Source organism: Gorilla gorilla, chromosome 14 (genome assembly GCF_029281585.2).
Source record: "Gorilla gorilla gorilla isolate KB3781 chromosome 14, NHGRI_mGorGor1-v2.1_pri, whole genome shotgun sequence".
Lineage (NCBI taxonomy): Eukaryota > Metazoa > Chordata > Mammalia > Primates > Hominidae > Gorilla > Gorilla gorilla.
The window spans coordinates 117119840-117133645 of record NC_073238.2 but is presented as its reverse complement, the minus strand read 5'-3'; positions in this window follow the sequence as shown (position 1 = coordinate 117133645).

Genomic DNA, 13806 nt, shown 5'->3' with positions numbered 1-13806 from the left:
CTTCAACTGTAATTTTATGAATCAATATAAATCAAATAGTTCAGATAAAAAGTTAGCATTTTAAGTGAGATACACTGTCAGTGTAAAACACATCCTCAATTTTAAAGACAGGACAGGAAAAGTAAAATATTTCTTAATAACAAAATTGATTAAATATTGAAATGATAATATTTTGAATATATTGTTTCAAATATAATATATTATTAAAATCAATTTCTTTTTTTATTTTACCTTTTTAAATATTGCCACTAAGATTTTAAAATTACATATGTGGCTCACATTATATTTCTATTAGACTGTTCTGATATAGATTATTTTTATGACAGTATGAAAGGACTGAAACTAATCAACATGTAGAGAACACTTCACCAAACTACTGAAGAATATACTATTTTTTAATGTTCATGGAACATTTACCAAATAGAACATATTCTGAGCCAAATTCACTCTTAAACATATTTCAAAGGATTCAATCATATAAATGTTTTTCACTGATCACAGTGGCATTAAACTAGAAATTAGCACCAGAATATAAATAATACTTGAAAATTAAATAATATACATATTACTAACAAAAAATCAAGGAGGAAGTAAAAAAAATCAATGAGAACTTTTTTTCTTTTTGAGATGGAGTCTCTCTCTGTCACCCAGGCTGGAGTGCAGTGGCGTGATCTTGGCTCACTGTAAGCTCTGCCTACTGGGTTCACACCATTCTCTTGCCTCAGCCTCCCAAGTAGTTGGGACTACAGGCACCCACCACCATGCCCAGCTAATTTTTTTGTATTTTTAGTAGAGATTAGGGTTTCACCATGTTAGCCAGGATTAGAACATATTTTTAAATGAATAAAAATAATACGACTTCAAAAACTACAGGATGTAGGAGAAGTCCTTAAAGTGGAATTTATAGCACTAAATGCATATATTAGAAAAATCAAAAGCTTGAAAATAAGCAATCTAAGCTTCTCTTTCAGAATGCTAGAAAAAGAACATCAAACCAAACTAAAAAGGTAAATGGAGATAAGAGAAGAAATCAATGAAAATTAAAAGTTCACCAACAATAAAGACATTCAACAAAACCAAAAGTTACTTTTAAAAAAGATATTAATAAAATTAGTAAACCTGTGGCAATAGTGTTTTTTTTAAAGACAAAACTTGAGTGACATTACTAGAAATAAAATGGGGCATCATTATAGATCCTACAGACAGTAAAATCATAAGAGGACATTTTAAACAACTTTATGTCATTTCATTTAGATAGTGTGAAAAATCCCTTGAAAACATAGCAAAACAGAAATAGAAGAATAGAAATAAATGAAAAAATGTGAAGCATTCTATACTTGTTAAATATATTGAATCTGCAGTTAAAACCTTTTCACAAAGAGAATTACAAGTTCAGATGAGTTTGCTGGCGATGTTTTCTCATGCATTATTGAAAAATAATATCAATCTTACGTAAATTTTCCCAGAGAAGAAAAAAAGAGAGCTCACTTTCTAATTCATTTTATGAGGCCAGTATAACCTGATGCAAAGATTGAAAGATGGTATTTCATTAAAAATTAAGAACTTCTAATAATTAAAATACAACCTTAGAAAACTGAAAAGGCAAGTCACAAGCTGGGAGAAAGTATTTGCAGGCTGGGTGCGGTGGCTCATGCCTGTAATCCTGGCACTTTGGTAGGCTGAGACGGGTGGATTACCTGAGGTCAGGAGTTCGAGACCAGCCTGACCAGCATGGAGAAACCCTGTCTCTACTAAAAATACAAAATCAGCTGCGCGTGGTGGCACATACCTGTAATCCCAGCTACTCGGGAGGCTGAGGCAGGAGAATTGCTTGAACCCGGGCGGTGGAGGTTGCAGTGAGCCGAGATCGTGCCATTGCACTCCAGCCTGGGCAACAAAAGGAAGACTCCACCTCAAAAAAAGCAAAACAAAACAAAACAAATAACAAAAAAAACCCACAAAGTATTTGCAATGCATATACATAACAAAAGATGTGGACTCATTATGTAAAGGACTCCCAGACATCAATAGTAAACAGTAGACAACCTAATAAAAAAAAATCACATGACTTGAAAAGGCACCTCATAGAAGAAGGTAAACGAATGGCGAATAAGCATATGAAAAAGTGATAAACATGATTACGCATCAGCGAACTATAAAATAAAACCACAGTGGGGTACCACTACACTAGAATGCCTAAAATATAAAAAGAGATTATTCTGATGTTGGTGAGAGTATAGAGAAATTGTAACCCTTGTATGCTGCTGGTGGGAATGTAAATTTTCACAGTCATTTTGAAAAACTGGTAGTATTTATTAAAGTTGAAAATATTGCTAATCTGCAATCTAGGTAACTACCCAAAGAAAATGGGTTATCGTGTCCACCCAGACATAAACAAGGATGTTCATAATCCTGATATGGAAAACACCCTAAAGTCCATCAATAACAGAGTGGGCAAACAAACTGTGGCATATTCACAGTGGAATCGATCACAGCAATCCAGAGAATGAACCACTGCTACATGTAACAGTATGGACGGTTCTCACAGATATAATGTTGAGCAAAATATGCCACCCATGAAGAGTACATTTATGATTCAATTTGCATGAATCTCAAGCAAATGTAATTCTTGGTAAAAGAAATCAGAATAGTAATTTCCTGTGGGAGTAAATTTACTGGAAAGGCACACAAAAGAGCCTGTGGGGCACTACAAATGTTCTGTTATTATGTGCATTGTGGATGCCCAAATATAAACACATGCAAAAAGATCAGTGTACATTTAAGATTGTATACTTCTGTGTTGTATGTTACACTAATTGTAAAAAGATAAGGATGGTAATCATGCCTAATTTTGAAATTAAAGGAGTAAAAAATGCTAAGCAAACATTTTTATTCTCAAACTTTGCCATTTACAGAGATATTCCAGTGTGGCTTTTTCAGTTTAGTATTTTCCCTGCTCTGTACAGCATACCCTAAATCCATGTAGCTTTCACAATTAAATGGCCATTTTTGGTCTGGCTCTTCTTCTCCAGAATCCCTTAAAATTGTGGATTCCTTGGACCACAGAATAAAACTTCCACCACATCCTGCCTCCTCCCTTTCTTCAACTCTTTCATTTGGCAGCTTTTCTGCAAAGTTACCCCAAGTTCTAAGCCAGCTTGCAAACTCTATCTGCTTCCCAGACTCGGAGAACTCATGACTCAAAGACTCAGAGCAGGGCAGCATAAAGGGAGTAAGAACTATGGAATGAGAGCACACGTGTGAAATTCTGACCGTACCACTTACTGGCTGGGATTCTGTGGGTAAATCTTTCAACCTCATTGAAACTTAGTATCCTCAGTTATAAAACGGCCTCCCATTTCACAGTTATTGGGAAGTATCAATTTATACTCAGCAAAACGCCTGACATGTATTAATAGTAAATAAATGCTCATAAATATTAGCTATTGCTTCTTAACATTGTGATGTAGACTTAATGACAAGGGAGATTAAAGCTGAAGATATGCAGTAAATAGGTCCATGATTAACAGTTTATGAGGCTCATATGTCAGGGCTCAGGGTCTATTATGGATTCTCTGTGGCACAGACCACCACCCTCCAGGATAAAAATAAGGTCACCATCAAAGCCTGTCTTTAATAATGACTGGAATTTCCCAGAGGTTACCTTGGAAATGATCCTTAGTAAAGTCTTCTTGGGGCTACCTATGTTATTTCTTTTGCAGCCACCTTGAACTGATCAAAAGAGAGACACCAGGAACCAAGGCTATGCTGTGTTTCCTCATGAAAAGGGATGTCATGTTCCCTAACTTTGCGTTATTCTGTGCAACATACATCCCAAAGTATATGGCTGTGTATCAACCGCAAAAGGGTACTTAGTGGGTGAGTGCCACTTTGGACAAGTTACTTAACTTCTCTGTGCCACAATTGCTTCATTTTTGTAGGATGAAGGGTACCTATCTCATGAAGTTGTGGTGAGAACAATGTGTAGCACAAATTAAGCCCTTGCTAAATCTATCATCACCATCATCATTATTATTGTTATCATCATATATTGTGGTAGTAACATCCCACATTGCCATTTCTTGTCTGTTAGCTCTGCAGATGTGTTATTCATCTTTCTCTGTTCTGTGCCCCACGAGCCTGGACCGCAAACACTGCATCACCTGGGCTCCCCTGTCTTCTATTTTCCAGGTGGGTTTGACAGGGAGAGGCAGTAGCTGGAGAACAGTGGCTAGAAGGAAAAAAGATCAGAGTATTTTTTTTTCCTACGTCCTCTCCTCTGTTCCTCCACTTTGGTCTTGGAAGTAGACTTTTCCCTTGACTCGTACAGCTCATAACGTCAGTCTCTTCTTCTACTATTCTGGCTCTCCCTGCAATCCAGTAATATTATGTCCTTGATTTCCCCTTTGAACAGGGTAGCGGTAATGATTTTCCACAGTTGCTGGTGTCTGGTGAACCTCAACATCACTTGTTGGTTTCCTTAACCCTGCTCATATTGCTACAGATACTCTCTTCAATAAACTCTCAGTGGGTAAACCTTTCTGAATGGAACTGACTTCTTACTGAAATTTATTACGAATATAGTGTTAAAAATAAAACTACTTTGGTGTCCCTCTCTCTGCACCCTCCACAAGCAGCCACGAATCCATGGAAAATAGGCCACAATCAATAAATTTCAAACTTTGTACTGTATTCAAAAATCACCATTCTTTGTGAATCTGAGTCTGTCTTCTTTGATCTAGCTTACGTGTCTGAACAATTCTTTGAGGATGGATCTCCTGGGTCTCATGGGTACTTCTCGTGGGCCTCCTTGGCCCACGGGTACATAGCCAGGGAGGCCAAGCATCCAGTGCTCTATGCAAATTAGAAAAAAAATCTCTTCTGGATGGACCAATTTTAAAAAGGTACACTTTCTAGGTTGACTAATCAGAAAAAGCATATCCTCTGGGCTGCCCGATTAGAAAATGGGAGCCAGCCGCATTGGGATGAACCAGTTAGAAAATGGCAGCCCCCTTTGGGATGAGCCTATTAGAAAAAGATGCCTTTCCTAGCCTAGGCTTTTGCCACCCGGCCAGGGAAGTGACTGGGCAAATAGATGCAAGCTGCATTTTAGTTATAATTCATGCCCCATTGGTCAGCTGATGCCTTGGAAGTTTCAATGTTCAAGAGTTAAATGGCAGTGTTTTGCTGTAAATAGTTGTTTTTCCCCAATACTGTAAGAAATAAAATAGAAACATTATTGATAGATATTTTTAAATTCAATTTTAAGTTTTCTCCTAAATTCTACTTGATTTTTTTGGCACCTGCTGCTGCTAATGTTCATACCGTAATCTGATAGAGATGGTATAAGTTTTATCACTAAAATATATTTGATAACTTTAATTTTACTGTAATACTATTCCACATGCCTCTGCATTGAGCATCATTACTTCCAATCTCCCACTGCTTGAACATACTTGAAAACCTTACTTTAAAATGTTACCTTAATGGAATAAAATCAGACCCAATTGACCAATGGCCTTTTAAAACAGATACATTCCTGAACATGGGAATGTCTATATAAAGTATGTGCCTATTTTAAGAGGTAAAATGACAACAAACAAAAACGTGTATCTTAATGTGTATCAGAGTTTGAGAAATATGTATTGATTAAGGGAAAGTAATTGATCTTGAGGTTAAAATATGATTTTTGCATACTTTGATTCCAATGTTACCCAAATTATAAATTCCTTAAAAGTAACCTAATATATGAGTCAAGATATCCTTGACTAATTACTTATATATTGTTTATTTTAATATTTATCAAAACAATTAAAACTAAGTGCTAAGTAGTGTTCTGAGCCATCGTACGTATGTGTATGTATTCTATGATTTATCTCATTTGGACCAGTAATAAAGTAAAAGTGCATTGTTGTCAAGATGCCAATACTACATTAAACCCAATCAATGTTCAAATGCAACATTTAAGCATTTTTCACACCTTTGTAGACAATTCAATTATGTGCACTTAAATCTGCAATATTATAAATGCTCAAGAGGATCTCTGTTGACATGAAATAGGATTTTTTTTCACGTAATGTAATCTTCTAAATCTAAATTGTTGTGGAAATTAAATATTTTGGACATGAGCAATTAAACGTGTATATATCCGAGATTATTAGGATGCTGGATTAAGCAAGTTCAATAACCTTAACTTTTGACCTCTGGAAACTTATGGTCCAACAGACTTGTACCATTTATTTTCTTGAGTATAAAATCTCTCTGGGTTGGCATTTTTCTTCATTAAGTTTGTAACCTAAATGTTACAATATATGACACATTTTTCTGAATTGCAATTTTTACATTTATTTTGAATAATAGCTTTTTGAATGACTCATTTTAACTTTATGACAGGAAATGTGAGATTACAAGTGCAATGATTTTCATGTTTTTTTAACCACTTATCCTCAAGTTCTAGTAAAATGGTTTTCATATATTTTCTTATGTGAGGGTTGAATTTGATTTTATAAATCTCTTATTTGAAGAAATATGATAAATAAATCCAACTAAGTCATTTTCTTCAGTGCAAAGTGAAAAGTGCTACAGATTCAACTTGATTCTCTCCGAAACTGGCCTGTTGGAAGCCTATGCTCAGTAAGCACTTATGGAAGGAAATAATCCCTGTTTACATGTTTCATAGTGCATGTAACATGTGCATATTTGATTGAAGGTCTCATTGTCATACTAGATGTTTAGGGATCAAGTAAACCATTGCAAACTCAAAGCGAATTCCTTATCAGTAAGCTACCAGGTACCTATAATGGCTTAGAACCTATGCAGAGAAAACACTGTGTATCCATCTGGGATCAGTCAGGAATACGTTATTTGATATTTTCTGGTTTCAAAGTGTTTTAATAGAGGAATTGGAGACTTAGAACTGTTGGGAAAGCTGGGAAATGAAAGTCAGGGAAACTATCATCCATGATCTCAGCCTGAAGTACTGAAAGTGGATGCTCTTAAGCGTTAATTGGAAAGTGGCTGAGATTTTTCTCTGCAGCAGCAAAGCGATTCTTTTTAAGAATGTGCCAAGAATTGACTGCGAATCTCACACTGGCCCTGACAACTGCCTTCAGAGAATAATGACTTCTCTTCTGCCACCCAAATCTCTTGTTTGTGGGCCTCTCATTGGAGAAAACTATCCTGCAAACACACAGAAAGGGTAGTCTGGGAAATTTATTCCTGGCTTCTTCAGGTGAGCTTGGAATGGGGTTGGTGCAGAGTTGACCATGGAAAATTCATCATTCAGAGGGAGGCATCTCTTCCATTTAGGTACATATTCAATAATGTTATTTTAATTCTCCAGTTATCCAAGTTTTATAACCTATTGTCCAGGGTAAATAATATTCTAAATTTTTGAATATATAAATCTCTCCTCAAATGGAAAAAGTTCAGCTGACAAATTTCTCCTGTGATTTAAAAGTAATATATCCAAAGTTGTCCTATTCAATGGCTATGGAAATTAAGAAACTGGATTCCATGTATGTAAAATATTGTCTGACCTTAGAATACTTCAAATCACAGGCAACAATTATTTTCAATTGGGAGCATACTTGCCTTCAATAAGGCATCAGAAAAATTTGGATGAGTGGGAAGAAAGTAGCGTGTAGTTTGAATTAGTTTATAAAAGTTACTGTTGCTTTGGTTTTAGTCAAGGCCTTAATTTCATATTGAAATTTAAATCATATCAATGAAGGTTTAGGAAGTTTATTAATAGGAGACATGGGTTATAAAGGTCTAGAGGCATTGATACAAAGAGCTTTACTGCATATGTCCGCAAATTGTTCAGGGCCAATTCAACTTGTAAAAAGATCCCCTCACCTGCCTCAAAGGATGCAGAGAGGGTCCTCTGAACTCTTGCTGGGCTGTACAGGGAATTGGGATTTTATTGTCCGTTATATCTATATAGACTGTGATAAAGTTCATTTCAGTGAGAAGTGAAGCCTGTGGAATATTGCCAAGAGAAGCTCATATTTCTGAGGACTCAAGGGAATTCACCTGCTTTTATCTGTATCTCTTGGCAGGTTCTTCACTGTTTTATTATACTTTCTGAACATAATTGGAACAAAGGAGGGTTTTTTTTCTTATATTATTTTCTAGTATTTGGGGGCCTTAAGAGGTGATCATTAATTTTGCCTTTTCCTCCTACTTCTGAATTCAGATTCAATTAAGAAAAATGACCACACATGTTAGAAAGATGAGAATAAAAATACTATTTATATTACTGATAAGTTTGTTTGGGGGCTGGAAACTTGGCCAGAGGACAAGAATTTGAGTCTCTAGATACTTCCTCCACATCTGGAAATTGCAGTGGCCATCTAAGGAAGGGTTTGGATTTGGAGAGCAGATACATTTATCCAAAACCCCTGTTGTATCTGTTCAGCCCTGTCTTGGCTTGATTTTCCTTAGAGGACAGATTCTGGTGCAAGTAATTTACTTGGGAGGAAACACAGCAGGTGAGTCAGGAGTGGATCTAGGGAAGGGGAGGAAGCCAATAGTGTGGTGATAAGCCAACTACTCCAGTGGGAGACCATGTCTTTATCCCACAGGAAAACTGGATGGATGTAAAACACATGCTTCATCATTATCCCTCCCAAGAGGCAAAGGAGCTGGAATATTTAGTGATGGAGAAATTCTCCTAGGGAGCGTTAATCTCTAGTCTTTTCTTTGAGTGCCTAGATAAAGGGCCTTCTGTGGTTTAAATAAAAACCCCTGGAGATCAGATGAGGTTGGGTGCATTCAGGGGGGTATGGCAGTCAAAGCAATTACAACAAAAACAAAAATCTGACAAATGGGACTTAATTAAACAAAAGAGCTTCTGCACAGCAAAAGAAACAACCGACAGAATAAACAGACAACCTACAGGATGGGAGAAAATATTTGCAAAGTGCATCTGACAAAGGACTAATATCCAGAATTATAAGGAACTGAAATCAACAAGAAAAAAAGACAAATAAGACCATTAAAAAGTGAGCAAAGTACATGAACAGATACTTCTCAAAAAAAGACATAGCAGACAACAAATATAAGAAAAAATGCTCAACATCACAAATCATCAGAGAAATGCAAATTAAAACCATAGTGAGATACCATCTCACACTAGTCAGAATGGCTATAATTAAAAAGTAAAAAATGGCCGGGTGCAGTGGCTCAAGCCTGTAATCCCAGCACTTCGGGAGGCCAACGTGGGTGGATCACGAGGTCAGGAGATTGAGACCATCCTTGACAACATGGTGAAACCCTGTCTGTACTAAAAATTCAAAAATTAGATGGGTGTGGTGGTGCGTGCCTGTAATCCCAGCTACTCGGGAGGCTGAGGCAGGAGAATCACTTGTACCCAGGAAGCGGAGGTTTCAGTGAGCCGAGATCATGCCACTGCACTCCAGCCTGGTGACAGAACGAGACTCCATCTCAAAAAAAAAAAAAAAAAGTTAAAAACAAAATATTGGAGAGGATGTGGAGAAAAGGGAGCACTTATACACTGTTGATGGGAATGTAAATTAGTTCAACTCCTATGGAAAACAGTCTGAAGATGTCTCAAAGAACTGAAAATAGAACCACCACTCAACCCAGCAATTCCATTAGTGGGCATATACCCAAACGAAAATAAATTGTTTTATCAAGAAGACACCTATACTCTTATGTTTATTATGGCACACTTCATAATAGCAAAGTCATGGAATCAACATAAATGTCCATCAACATTGAATTGGGTAAACAAAATGTGAGACATATACACCGTGAAATACTATGAAGCTATAAAAAAGAATGAAGCTGTGTCCTTTGCGGCAATATGGATGCAGCTGGAGGCCATTATCCAAAGCGAATTAATGCAGGAACAGAAAACCAAATACTGCAAATTCTCACTAATAAGTGGGAGCTAAAAAATGGGTGCACATGGACATAAAAATGGAAACAACAGACACTAGGGACTCCAAAAGAAGGGAGAGAAAGAGGGAGGGGTCCAAGGGCTGAAAAACTACCTATTGGATATGATGGGTACTATTTGGGTGATGGGTTCACTAGAAGCCCACAAACCCCAGCATCACACAATATACCCATGTAACAGACCTGCACATGTACTCCTGAATCTGAAAAAAAAAGAAGAAATCTCAAGCTCAGAGATAGAGATACTGGCAATTAGAGGTGACTCAATGCTTCTCACATGGAAGAGCTGAGGCTGAGGAGTCTAAAAGCTTCTTGCAGGCAGGAAAGCTTCTTGCAGACAGAGAGAAAAGAAGGGGTTTGGCCCCTTAAGTTGTTTCTCCTTCATTGAGGAGTTGGGAGGGGAAGAGAGATGAACTCAAGTTACCTTCCCAGACTGTTCCCTCCAGCAGAGAGAAGCAGAGGTTTTTTATATCATGGGTAAATGTAGGAACATGGGGAGAGGAAGATCAGGTACTAATGAGTAGTATAGAGATGTGAAATTTAGAATTATTCCTTAAAAGGTGAAGATAATTGTTAGCAATAAAAATAGAGAAGGAATACATGTGCAAACAACATAAAGCTTCATCTTTTTGAAAAAGATTTACAAGGTAAATATAGACACTGAAGTCCTTATATACACATTGGTCTTTTTTTTCTATCTGTAGTCCCTTGATGGCCAACTCTTTCAATCACTTTGCCCTTCTACTTCTTCAGTGATCAAAGCTTTTTTGTCATGGTCATAGGCTCTAAACTGCCATAGGTTATATTTGATGAGCAGGGAGAAGGACAGAGAAGGAGGCAGGAAAAGTAAAATCTGACAGTGAGATGTTTGCACTCGTGCTGGAAATAAGCAAGGGTGGTTTGCAAGAGACAACTAAGAGATAAGCAGCTGCTGTAGTGAATGGAAATGAGAGTGGCAGACTGTGGGTAAAGCCATAGGTATATGTTATGTACTTAAGTTCTTTATTCTTTTAAAATAAATAACTAACCCAAATATAAGTGTGTTGTTATTAACACAAGGTCAGCCCATAAGATAGTAGAGAGAATAAGCTGCTGTAACAAATTCACACAAAAACACGTGGTCTGCTATGGATGGTTATGTTCCTCCAAATCCAGATGTTAAAATTGAATGCCCAATGTGATAGTACTGAGAGGTGGGTCCTTTTGGAGGTAATGAAATCAGGAAGGTGGATTGCTCATGAATGGAATTTGTGTCCTTATAAAAGAGACCCAGGGGAACTTGTTGTCCCCTGCCACCATGTTAGGTGAGGACACAGGTAGAAGTCACTGTATATAGGAAGCAAGCCCACACCAGACAGTGCTGGCACCTTGATCTTAGACCTCCTGCCTCCAGAACTGTAAGAAATAAATATCTATTGTTAATAAGTTACCCATTTATGGTGTTTTGTTATGGCAGTGAGAATGAACTAAGACAACCTCAAACAAGTTAAAAGTTTCTTTCTTTGTCAACAGTGCAGAGCCTGGTGGGCAGGGTAGGTTGGTGGCTCTGTCCAAGGTGCTAGCTTTCTTGAATCTTGATACTACACCACTCTTGGTGTGTGTTCCTGTCCACATGAGTAGTCAAAGCTACTCACACTATTTTCTTTCCAGCTCACAGGAAGGATAGAAGAGAGATGTGGAAGGCAAGCAACTTCCTTTGAAGAATATGACCAGGAAGTTGAACATGTCACTGCTGCTCACATCTCATTGATCAGAATCTAGTCACATGACCATACTTAACTATGATGGGGCTGAAAATTGTATTCTCCATCTGAGTACCCATGTGCCCTTCCAAAACTGTAGAGCGGGTGGGGTTCAATACTAAAAGGAAGAGTGCAATAGAAGAGCAACAATTGGAAGCAAATAGTAAAAGCATGCTGCAATAGTTTTACAGATTTTTGCTGATTAATATCATGAAAGTTCACGTCTTACATTAAAATAAAATGCAAATGTGATTGTGTCATGAAATTCTGGTCATTACACTTACTTTTAGAATTGTTTACTATAATACGCTGAAGGTAGGTTTAATTTTTAAATGGACTTGTTTATGAGTACTGGGTTTATTTTACGTTAGCCTTATGAAAACCGTCTTACAGATTTTTTTCTCCTATATACTAAGAATTTTACTATCAATTCTTACAGTCTCAGATTTTTAAATCTTATTTCTACTTACATGCATTTCAAAACTTGCATTTTTTCCCCATACTTTTTCATTTTTGTCATCTAATATTGATTGGAATGTAGCATGGCAAAGAGTAAGCAAACATTTTGATATCTTCCAAAACAAACCTTAAATAATTGTCTGGAATTCAGGTCAGCATCATATGTATATTTGAATCATCCATGATCTGGAGGCCCCAGAACCTGAGTTAATTCTTGGACCATACTTAGTCTTTCTTGTATAACTGGAAATCTGGTTCAAGTTCATCATTTAGTATCCAACGTGGAGTCTTGTACAGTTATTTTCACTGAGCGGATGCTTAATAAATATTGGTTGAATGACTGAATTGGGCTACTCAGAAAACATCAAAAATTGAGGGTCCTTTAGACCAAAAGTAACCTTAATTGGTGTTAGTCATCTTTTCCAGACAAAAACAATTGCTTTTTGCGGGGTTTAATGATGTGAATAGTAGCCTATGTAACCTAAGTAAATAATATATCAATAAATATAGGAAAGAAGTGTAGAAAGAGCAAAATGTTATACATCATAAGAAAGTTTCTCATTCCTCTAAATAGTATAAAATATGAGAAGCAACTAACACATTGCTTCGCATAATAGATTCTCAATAAATAGTAGTCACAGTTAATTGTCTTTTATATTGTTCCTTAGGTCACAAGTCAAAGAAGTTTTTCACAAACATGTAGCAAAAGAAATGACAGTTTTCTGGCAGTTATTCCTTATTTCAATAGGGAACAAATTCACTGTCAGAATGCAGAGAAGAAAGTCAAATTTTCATATTCAAGAAGAGCTGATTTGAGACAGACTGTCTTTATAACAAACTGGCTTTTAAGAAGATCCAATAATTATAGAATATTTCCCCAAATTTTACTCTATTTGTGAAATACTCCAGGGAACTCAGAAAGTTTTAACATAACATCAGAGCCTGTGAGTTTGGAAGGCCTATTTATATTTCAGCTATTTCTCTGGCATTTGCCCAGTGATAATATATTGGGATATTCTGGAACCCCCTAGGAGACACCAACATGTTATAGAAGCAGCATATGGTATCTGTCTCTGATTGATATAAAAATTATTTTCTAATTATTTGGCAATGCTATTCCATTTTTCCTCTTTCAAAAAGAATTCCAGTCTTCATTTTTTTTTTTTCAGTCTGTTTCTTCTTAGTAAGTCACTGGCATTACATTCAGGTACTTTTAGTATTCTCTATTTCTTTACCTCACAAATCTTTTTAGACCATATTTAAATCGTAGTAATTTTTAAAAGCTGTATGACATGATCCTTTTGACACATCAAGGCCATCACGATATAGCTTTCCAATGTCTTAACCTTTATGGGATTTACTGGTTTTAAATTCTTCTATCTTACCTAGAATTGACTGATGTTTCCCAGAAGGTCAGGATATCAATGCTAATTTTAGCATCCTAACTAATAGAAAACTCTAAAAGTGGTAAAGATGTTTATTCCATTTTTTGTTTTTTGACAACTGATAATCAAGGAGTTAGTCGATTTTCTTTAAATCAACTTTTAAAATCAAATCAGTCTTTTCCATCAATCCTCAACTATATAAATCGACATCTAAGTTTATATACCATGCAGTAGAGGCAGTAGTTTTAATTTTTTTGAAATTATGAAGAAACTTCTAAATATATATATTTAAATTA